Consider the following 11208-nt stretch of genomic DNA (forward strand, 5'->3'; position numbering starts at 1 on the left):
TCATCCTAAGAGACCACAACAAAAAGCTATGAAACTGTAAACTACTCTGACAGCCTGTACATCACAGTAAGCATCAGACTATTGTGCAACACTAACTTTCACAGAATGTATACGACAGTAGACAATTCAACTTCCCAAATTCAATCCAGCAACAGCTCTGCCATTACTCACCTACAGTTCTGGCACACTGGCCAGCAAAACCCAGAGGGACAAACATAAATAGCTAATATTCTCATCAGCATTGTGTTTGAATTACTGTAATAATCTTTAACTTTCTCAATTTTACAGCCAGAGAATGCTGCCCTCTACACAAGAGGCACAAGATTGGCGGTCTTCTCTTAAAATTCAATTCTACAGCATCCATCAATAGCCAACAGGACAAGCAGGCAGCATTTTGACATGTCAAACTGCTGTGTTCTTGAGAACTCCACAAGAGCAGCAAAGGATGCTATCAACTTAAGTATCTTTTGGCTTACCCCCAGAGCAAGTTTGTCCATGATTTTTACTGCAACTTTTTCACCAGTGAGAAGATGTCGCGCAAGTTTTACCTTTGCAAATCCACCTAGAATTCGAAAAGGAGACATTTAAAGTGCAGTGCTATAACATGCTTTCTTGTCTATAAGCCCATTTACACTGGAGTATCTAACATGCACAGTGTGCAGTGTCTTCATTAGAGGAAAGGTGATTACTACTACCAGCTTCCAATTACATTTTCAAAGCTACGCCCCCCAAAATACACACACGAAACATGACCTATATATTCTGCAATAACAGCTAATCTATACTCTGATAAATACTATAATGTTAGACAGATTGTACATACCTGTTTGCATTCACAGATTATACCTACCTGTTCCAATAGTTTCACGTAATTCATAGTACTTGAGGATTTCATCATAGTCCCCTACAGCCATTCTCAGAGGAACAGGGACCTGCAGTTCTTCTCGGCACCTGCAAGCAGAAAGCATAGCCAGCGTTCGTGCTTTTCCGCCCTGAGCAGACCTGCGGAACCTGAATTTTGCAGATTCGCTGCAGCGCCAGCGGTGGGGCGACCTGCCTTCCCAGCCAAGCGCTGCACACCCAGCAGCAAATTCACGAGGGGTGTCAGACCGAACACCAGCGGCTTCCAGGGGCTCCTCGCCAGCGCCTCGCAGCCAGAGCGGGCGGCTGCTCTGCAGCAGCAACAATAACGGCTCCGCCAGTTTCCTCCCCAGTGGACACACCGCAGCGACCCTCTCCCTTGGCGGGCAGCACCTTGGCGGCAGCTCAGGCGAGAGGCGGCTCTGGGCGCTGCTCCCACGCCGCCCGCAGCCCAGCTCCGCTGCGGACCCGTCCGGCCCCCCTGGGCTGCCCGGCGAGAGGCGGCGAGAGGAGCCGGGTGTCCCCGGCCTCCCCAGGACGCTGCCGCCGGCAGAAGAGCGAGAAGCTCCGCGGTCTCTGACCGGCACCGGCGGCTGCGGGGAGGGAGGGACACGAACAGCACTCACCGACGCGGCAGCCGCCTCCCAGCGCAGCCGTTACTGTTCAAATCTCCCGGCCGTGGAAGCCAAGGGGCCAATCACCGCGCAAGGCGAGCGGAACAGGCGGGAGGCGCCGTGCATGCTGGGAGGCAGGCGGAAGCGGGGCGGGGGAGGCAGCACGGCCATGGGGAGAGGGGTTGTGCAGCCATCCCGCTGCCGACGGGAACGGGCTCCATTGCGCTCGGTCCCGACACAGACGGGAAACAGCCCCCGAGCCCACCGGGGAAACCGCCGCCCCTGACAGCCGCCGGAGACGGCCGCGCATGAGGCGTCGCCCTGCTCGCGGCCCTGGGGAGACTACAGTTCCCAGCATGGTTCGCGGGCCCGGTCGGCCGTGCTCAGGTGGCCCTTCCCGCCTCCTGTTATAAGCGAAACCGTATGCAAATCTCAATTATCGAATTAGAATTTATTAAGCAAGCAGTAAACAGGCAAAACAGTGCTGGGCGGCCGGGGAGTCTCAGCTCTACCAAGGGCGCGCACCCCGTCCCACCAGAGAACCTCTTTTATAACTTTCCGGTCTCCAGGTAGATTTCCAGGCTGGCGTGGCTTGGTCCGATGTCTTCTGCGGCTGGGCGTCCTGTTGCTAGGGGGTCGTGGGATGAAGGCAATAATTTTCCTCCACACCGCAGGCTGCGACCCCCGCTCCCTTGGACACGTGCAGCACACTTCACCCACATAACTCCATTACATTTCTCCCCCCAGGCAATCATGCCAACATATTTTGTTCACCCGGTTTGATCAACAAATTCACAATATGAGTCTATTACACCACCCTCGCGCTGCCCGCGGCCGTCCCAGAGCAGGTGAAGAACAGACATGCTGGGCTGGCTCTGTTAAGGCGGGGATCGACAGGCCGCCTTTGCTGTGGCCAGCCATTCCCTGGCCAGGCCTTCTGCCTTTCTGCGTTCCAGAGGTCTTGGCCTAAAGCCACAAGGCAAACAAACAAGCAAACAAGACTAGTGGAGCATCTTATTTCTAGGAACTAGCTCTCCTTTGGAAAGGTCCCAGAGAGATTAAATCTTTCCCCAAATAAAGTGACCTACATTTAACAGAGTAAGGTTCAATTCTCTCTGGAATAAAATGAAGAAGGACGCTTTGGGGACAGACAATAGGGCCGTTCCTTTTGGGCAGGATGGAGGGTGTTTTACTTTCTGGTACACGTCTTTTCTAGAGGGATTGTCATATTCTATTCTGCATCAGCCAATTAACAGCTCCTTGTGTGCTGATGAACACAGTCACTTGTTAGGAAAACCACTGGTTAATTTCACTGCTGTGTTTCCAGTCCTTCCTTACGTGACTCTCGCAAAGACACCGAATGAGAGAGGCAAGTGTAGCTCGTTGCTGGTGTAGACTGAAAGAAGGCAGGATACCTTGGTGCTGAGGGTTAACCCTGGTAGGCTGCGGAAGTTCCACAAAGCCACTCGCTTGGCTTGGGGGAGGGAGATGGGGAGAGTAAAAGCAAGCAACCTGCCGAGTCAAGATGAAAATCACTTCCTGAGCAAAGCCAAAGCAGAAGGAGAGAGAAAGACGAGAAAGGAAAGCAAGCAATGTGAAGGCAAGAGGCAAATCTCTAGCGCCACCTGTGGGTAGACCTATGGCCGATGAGATGCAAAGGGACGCTCCCTAACCTCCCGAAACCCCCTCCTCACTCTTCCCCTCCCCTCCCTTTTTGTTGCTGAGCACAGCATGATGTGGCATGGAATATGTTTTTGGGTAGCTGGGGTGGTCTGCCTGGCTGTGTTCCCCCACAACCGCTTGTGCCCCCGCCCACCTCTTCACTGGGGCGGCAGAGCGAGACACAGAGAAGGCCTTGAAGCTGTGCAGACACTGCTCAGCAGCAGCCAAACATCAGTGTGTTATCAGCACTGCTTGGCTCACAGGTCTAACCCACAGCGCCATACGAGCTGCTATGAAGAAAATGAACTGTGGCCCGGCCAGGCCCTGTGCACTTGGGAAAACAGGCAATGGGGCTAACGACCTCCGAACCTCTCACTTCTGCCATACGCTGCAGCGATGCGCGTGAACGTTGCCTAGTTGTCTGGGCAGTGACGCTCCTTGGCTGGAGCGACAAGCTCACCGCCTGCCAGCTGCTCATCATATTGGAATGTTACTAGTCTTAATAGAAATGCCAGACCAGAGCCAGGCCAGGAGGGAAACCACATTGCCCTAAGCCTCCAGTGCTGAGCTTTTCCTAAGTTCTCATAAAACAGAGCTTCACAGGGCTTGGAAAGTAGTTGACAAAGTAACTGTTTTAAGGGGATGAGAACGTCTGGGAATAGGTGCAGAGCAGCTGGGCCTGCACCAGCGGTTTAAGCATTGTGTGCGATGGCTAGCTTGTTGACAGCCGCCAGCTCTGCTTGCGGTGCCTTCTTCAGAAGATGTTTTAGGGACGGTTGGCTTTCTCTCAGCTGCAGCTTGCTGTCTGGGGGGCAGCAGGGCTCTGTGGGGGTGTGTGGGGGCCCAGCAGGCTTCTCTAGGGGTCCTGGGGAGCGGCGTGGCTCCACAGGGCCTTGTGCAGGACCCGGCAGTGTAGGCACCCCACAGGTGTCTGGGCCTCATCGGGGCAGTGCGGGATGGGGAAGAAGAGCTCAAACAGCACGTGAAGTTCCACAGTACTTTTATCAATGGCTGGGAGACACAGGCAGGCTGGCCGGGCTAGGGCCTCTGCTTCCATCCTACAGGATGCCCATTTCCTTCCTGGGTCACCAACCACCAAGCGTTCCTCTCGCTGCGCTGCCACAGCCTTTGGCCTCTTCTTCAGGCTTCATGGCACCACCTCTGCACACAGCTCCAGCAGCACCATCAGCCATTTCCCAGGGCAGGGGTCCTTCTCCTCTTCCATGCCCTCCGGAGCTGGTAGAACAGTGCTTGCAGGCGAAAGCCAGAGGGAGGCTCTTTCACTGCAGACTCCAAGATCAGCAGGGTTTGAGAAGCCAGGGAAGAGACTGAGAGGCTTTTGTCATTTGCCTGGTCTTGAAGGGCTGGGATGAAAAGGAACAGAGCTGAGGTCAGAGCCCGGTTCTGTGGGGACCTCTGGAGCTCCTCCAGCCAGGGTCACCCCTGCCCCCCCAGCTCTCCCCAGGGACAGGAGAGAGGCAGGGGTGCCGGGATCAGCCCAAGAGTGCTGGCCACCAATGTCCAGTGTGCCCCTGGAGTCTCTCTCTGCCTTGCCCACACTGACCCTCACCCGTGCAGGGAGCAGAGCCCTCCTGGGATGGGGCAGGAGTTGGGGTTTTTCCTCCTTCCTGCCAGCCCCCACAGACACCCCACTGTCCTCACTTACCCTCGTAGATGACCTGGAGCTTCTCCTGGCACACATCCACCTGCTGGCGCCCGATGAGCCCTAGGCACACACAGCCCGTCACACATCCCACTAGCCTGCCTTCCCAGAGACCCAGCTTCCTGCCACCAGCGCCATGGGCCTGGCCGTGCATCTTCCTGCCCTTGGGCAAGGCTGAGCCCAGGGCGGTGCCCCGAATGTGAAGCCCAAGAAGGCTGTGAGAGAGCCAGCAAAGCTCCCACTAGGAGCCCATGTGCGAGCCTGAGTGCAAAAGGGCAGCAGGGATCCCCGTGGGCCCCACATGGGGCAGTCAGGGTTCTTCAGCTGCCCAGCAGATTTGGCAGCAGCCGTGGCTGGAGCTAAGCTGCCATGGGGCAGGGAGGATCCCTTGGCAGGGCTGTGGCTCACCCATGAACCTGATGGCCGCCTCACGCAAGGGCTCCTGTGGGCTCTGCAGGTACGGCAGGCTCTGGTGCAGGTAGTCCTCCACTCTGCTGCTGTCCTCCATGAGCTGGTGAGAGCACCAGGGGACAGGGTTGGCGCAAAGCCTCCCCTGACGCCCAGGACTGGCCTCGCCTGCCTTCCCCTGCCCAGACACCTGTGATGCCCAGCATGCAGCTGGCTGGCGCCAGGGTTTGGAGGGAGCCGGGGACCGGGTGCTCCCTGCGGTGCCACCCTGCCAGCAAGGCCCAGCTGGGCTGGGGCTCCATCCACACCCTTGCACTCCAGGGTGAAAAGGAGCCTGTGTGCGGTGCGGACAGCGCTGTGCTGGCACAGAGGGCAGGGGCACAGCTGCTAGCCCCATGCCCTGGGAATTGCAGGAGAGGGGCTTCTCCAGGGTGCGTGTGAGGCTGTAGGGCCATCCTTACCAGGCATTCGCCAACCCTCCATGTCTGCTGTGCCTCCAGCAGCTTCCTGAGCTGCCTCCACTTCAGGAACTTGGCAGCTCCCAGGAGGGCATCCCGAGAGGCCTGCAGAACAGCAGAGACTGGGAGATGGCACTGCCGCCCAGGGGACAAGACCTGGGTGTCCCTGGGCAGAGCAGGGGGGCAAGGAAAGGTCACAGTTCCAAACCCTGGGCCTCAGACTATCGCAGGCACTGCTGGGAAGCCCAGGGAGGCTCCAGGGCTTAGGTCTTTGTGGCTGCACACTGCTGCTGAGCTGTGCTGGATCAGGCAGGGCAGGCAAGGGAAATGTCCCTGCCCACCTTCTCAGCTGCTGCCAGCTGTGTGGCTGCAGGCAGGGAGGAGCTCTGAGCCCTCCTCAGGGATGCTGGAGGTTGGGCCCCAGTTGAGGCACATTCAAAGGGCTCAGAAATCCCCACCTGAGCCACACTGTGGTCCTTGTCGTGCAGGTGGAAGAACAGGGGCATGAGGCTCCTGTGCATGTCCTTCCTCATCTGCGCTTTGTGGGTGCTGACTGCAACCCCCATCGCATCTCTGAAGAGCAGGATGGAGCGCTCTCGTACACAGCTGGTCTCCTAGGAGGAGACAAGGAAGAAGGGGAAGACCTCAGTTCTGACTCCTCCAAGCCCACGGTGAGGAGACGAACCCTCGTGGCTCTCCCTCTGCAGCAAGCAGAAGAACTCAAGGGCCAGTGGGCACACGCGGAGAGGGACACACCAGCCCTGGGCCATGCACACCTGCCCCCCGCCCCCAGGCATGCTAAACAAGCCTCTGCTCTCCTGCCACCTTACGTTTTCAAAGAGTGGCAGGAGCATCTCCACCAGCTGTAGAGCGATGGGGATAGCTGTCTGCCTGTCCACCAGGCAGAGCGTGTTGCTGAGGACAGTCAGGGCTGCCATCCTGGTGTTGCAGTCCTCATCCTGCAGTCGCTGCGTGACCTCTGGCAGCAGGCCTTGCAGAGTTGCTGCCTACGAGAAACCCGCCATCTCATTTTGTGGCACAATTGAGGACTGTCGTGGCCAAAACATTCAGCATGTAGAGGCTGCAGCAGCAGCGGGGCAGAGATCTCTCTGCCTGCGGTGCAGCCCAGGGCTGGGCCTGAAGTGCTTGGGGCGTCTGAGCAGGGCAGCGGGGTCTGTGAGCATGGTTCTTACCGCTCCCAGTTCCTGGCAAAACCAGGAAAAGCCTCTACACACACTACCGCCTGCAGCCCAGTGCCAGGCGGGCGGCTTCAGTGTGCCCAGCTGCCCCTGCTCACCTTCTCAGGCCTCTGAGACAGCGTGACGAGGCATGTGATTGCCATCCTGCGCAGCAGCAAGCTCTCGCTCTGCAGGTGGCACTGGAGGACAGACAGGATGTGCTCAGTGATGTGACCCAAGTCAGTGCAGTCCAGGAGCTGAAACACAGTGGGCAGTAGAGTGAGAGCCTGGCACAGATAGCAGAGCTCGTGGACAGCTTGGGACAAGGCTCCAGGGCTGGTCACAGCCCGGGTGGCAGGCAGCAGCGCCCGCAGAGGGCCTTCCCTCTACCCTCCGCCGCATGCACGCAGCCCAGCTTCCCCCCGCCTGCCCTCAGAGGAGCAGCACTTGCCACCAGGCCCACCTCGGTGAAGACAGTCATGGCGCCAATGTCCTGGTAGGCCTGTCCCTGGAGGAGGCCTATGGCCGCCTCTTGAGACACAGAGGTGCAACAGTCCGGAGCTGCACACCGCAGCAGCCTGGCCAGGGGAGGAAGACATTGGAAGCACAGAGCTGGACAAGCAAACCTCTCTGGGACTGCGCCGCCAGTGCCAGCCATGACTTCGCAGGCCAGACCACACAGGCCGAGCTTGCATTTGCACCTTGTGTTGGCTGCTTGCGCTGCAGAACCCAGGAGGGAGGGGATGCTGTCGGGGGGCCTTCCTCTCCGAGGCAGAAATGCCGCGGCAGAAAAGGATGACTGACTCACCTAGTCAGGACAATGATACCGGTGTGGTAGGTCTCGGGGCTCACGAGCATGTCCCAGGCACCCTGCTTCCCAGCATCTTCAACCAGGTGGGCACCGCCCAGGCGATGGAACAGAGCTTGCATGGTGCTCACCGCGCTCCTACATGCCAAGTAAAGCGTGCTGATACATGAAGTCCTGGCCCCAGCTCTGGGCCCGGGACCAACACCAGGGAGCAGGGACAGAGCACCTGAGCGGGTCAACAGGAGGATATTTGGCCTCCCTGCGCTGACAGACAGAGCGGCAGCAGCCCTGCTGTGTGCCAGTCACACTGAAGGAGATGTGGAAGACCACTGCCATGAAGAGCTCGCCGAAAAGTAACTGCACGGCGTCTTGGCTGGAGGGCACCAGGAAGACCTCATGCATGGCACTGGAGAGCTGCAGAAGAAACGCAGGGACAGCTCTCACTGCAGAGATGTCTCTGTGGCACTGCCCAGGGCAGGGGGTGGGGAGGCTACAGGGCCACACTCAGCTGAGGGAGATGCCAGGGCAAGGCCCGTCCTGGCTGCCTGGCCTGGAGACTTACTCATGGCAGCGCTCTGGGCTCGGCTCCCATTTGTACCAGGGGCGCGTGAGCCTTCCCAGTCCAAAGGAAACACCCCAGCTGGCCTTCGGGCCCTGCTGCTGTGCAGGACTCCCCCTCCCTGACCCTGCAGCCTGCTCTGGCCAGGCAGCCACCCCGCCCCGGGCTTGCCAACTACCACACAGTCAGGAGGAATTGGGGAGGGAGGAGAACAACGGAGGGTAGCATGAACAGGGGCATGGGCTGCCTGCCCATGCACCGTGGGGCCAAGCGGTATGCGCTGACTTATCTGGCTGTGGCCCTGATGACCCTGGCCCAGGTGCCCCGATGATGTCTGCCTTTTATGGACATGAGAAGGGAGGAGGGACTGGAGAGGAGCACCCAAGCCCAGGTGGGGTGCAGCAGGCCTTATCCACACACTCACAGCCAGGAAACGGCAGCAGCTGCACGTTTGAGCAAATGTCTTTTGCCAGATGACATTCTGCTGGACCATCAGCAGGATCTTCAGCATGTCTTTCACGAGGCAGGGCTCAGAGGCCAACACGCTCCACATGGCCTTGGCAGTGCTGTAGAGATAGAATACACTGTCAGTGGGGCCACCTCAGCAACCAGCCCTTGTGCCTGGGCAGGCCATGGAGGTCCTGAGCTGCCCCCGCTGCTGATGGGTCACGTACCTGTCACAGTGCGGGGACTGCCGCAGCAGGCTAGGGATCAGCTTATGAGGGAAGAAGCGGGCCGCTTGAAGAAGGGTCCTCCTCAGGATGTCCTGGAGCGGTGTCTGGCTGACGTGCGCCATCTGTGTGTAGACGCTCCACACGATCTGTTCCACCTGGAGGAGGAAGGGGTGGAGTGGGGTGGAGCGCAGCCATGGCCCGGCTGCCACCAAGAATTTCTTCCCACCGTTGCTCTTTGCTGGCCTCAAAGGCTGCCCGTTGGGTGCTCCCAAGCCCTGGACTCAGGGAGGGGGGAGCAGCCCACAGAGTACACGTGTGCAGGGCAATCTGGCCCCACGCTGCCTACCGTGGTCTGCTGCAAGTCCGAGTCTCTCAGTGCCATCTCCAGCATGTTGGCAAGCGGCAGGATCTGAGAGACCCTTGGGTGTGTGATGTTCCTCAAGACCGTGAGGATGAAGTCACTCTTCTCACTCTGGGTGAGGAAGCTCCCAAATTTCTGAGGGAGGAAGGGAAGACGGGAGGGAGGGAAGATGTTTTACACCAAGTATCCTGGTGGCAGGGCAGAGCTGGGCAGCAGGGGCGGCTCTGGAGTGAGAAACCTGGGGCAGAGCTGGCTCCCAACCCCAGGAGAAGTGCGAGCAGCAAGGGGCTGGTCTGGGGTGGTGGTAGCCATGGGGGTGTGGAGAGGGAGTTGCCCTGTGGACTGAAGGAGCGGGGCAGGGGGCAAGGTCATGGAGCGCCGGCTGTGCCAGCAACCAGAGCTCGCCGGTGGCCAGACGGCCAGAGCTGCTGCGCTGAGGCTGGGTTAAAGCCTTTGGCTACTCCCTGCGGAGAGGTGGCGGGACCCTGCAGCCTGACTGGCGGGAGGCCGTGCCATCCCCCTCGACGGCTGATGCATTGGTTCATCCAAGTTCCCTCCAGCCACACCAAAGAGAGCCCCAGCAAGGGAGGAGCTCGTTACCATCGCCTCGTCATCGGGTATGATGGGACAGAGCCTGTTAGCTTTTTCACGCTGCACTTCTAGCTTTGGATCCTCACGTGCTGCTCGGTAGGCTGGGCAGGAGAGGGGAAAAACACACAGTGAGGAGCAGGAACAACAGAGAGCTGGAGGCAGCAGGGGAGAGCATCGAGGAGAGCTCTGTGCAGGGCTCTCTGTTCTGTGGGGAGCTGGAGACATGCCAGGGTGGTGGTGGGCCCGCTTCCAGGGTCAGGATGGGAAACAGCCTCTTGGGCTGCTGAAGGGCCTGGTCTGGCTCAACACTGCAGCCTGGTCTGGCTTTCTGATCGCGAGGAGGAGAGAAGGCCTGGGATGCCGCTGCCACAGGCTCTCCAGCCCAGGGGGCTCTTGGGACGGGCCGTGCGCTGCTGCTCCAAGATGGGCTGTGTGGGCCCTGAGGTTTGCGCAGCGCAGCTGCTCCTTGGTCCAGCCTCAGAGGAGTTTGCTACTCCTTCCTCCAGCACAGGAGGGGGCCAAGGCAGCTGGCGCCTTGCCTGGGACCTTCTGTCTGAAAGGCCCCAGCGTCACTCACCGTCTCGCAGCTGAATGAACCTGTGGAAGGCACGCAGTGCCTCGGCAGCCTTGCAGCGGATCTCCTGGTCCTCCTCGGTACAGGACAGAGCGAGCTGCGCCATCAGGCACCCCAGGAATTCCAGAGGCTTCTCTGTGAAGTGGAAGGGGGAGCCTCCCATCCCTGTGGGCCCGTGGGACCGGAGTGCCTGAAGGAAGGTTGAGACCCTGGGTCTGTGGGTCCTCCACACCCACATGCAGCTGTCACAGCCCCCCTTCCCCAGCTGCGGGCCTCCCCATCTCCACAAAACGGTGCAGCCTTGTGTGCTCTCCTCCTGCCTGATCCTTCTGGCAGGCCCTCCCATGGCTCAGAAGGAAGGGCCTACGGGGCTGCGGCAGGAGCGCTGTGGCCGGTGGGCTGGGGAAGGGGTGCGCAGTGGGCAGTGGCAGTGGGGAGGGGAAGGGAAAGGGCCTGAGAGCCCCACAGGCCCTCAACACTGAAGCATCTGGGCAGCAACCCAGGAGATGGAGGGAGGGCTGACAGAGCCAGGCCTGCAAAATGCTCCCATGTGCTGGGGAGGGATCCGGCGCCCCGAGAAATTACCAGGGAGAGAACAGCTCCCAGAGAGGGGCAAATTCACTGGCGTGAGGCGGAGCATTCCTGAAACCCTTGCCCTGCGCTCAGGCTTCCCTTACAGGGAGCCCAGAGCTACTGGCTGCTCTGGGCAACAGGAAGGGGTGAGGGGAGCCGAGAGGTCACCCACACTGCAGGCCCCTTACCCCCACCGTTGAAGAGGGCATCATGAACTGGCTCAG

Source organism: Caloenas nicobarica, chromosome Z (assembly GCF_036013445.1).
Source record: "Caloenas nicobarica isolate bCalNic1 chromosome Z, bCalNic1.hap1, whole genome shotgun sequence".
Lineage (NCBI taxonomy): Eukaryota > Metazoa > Chordata > Aves > Columbiformes > Columbidae > Caloenas > Caloenas nicobarica.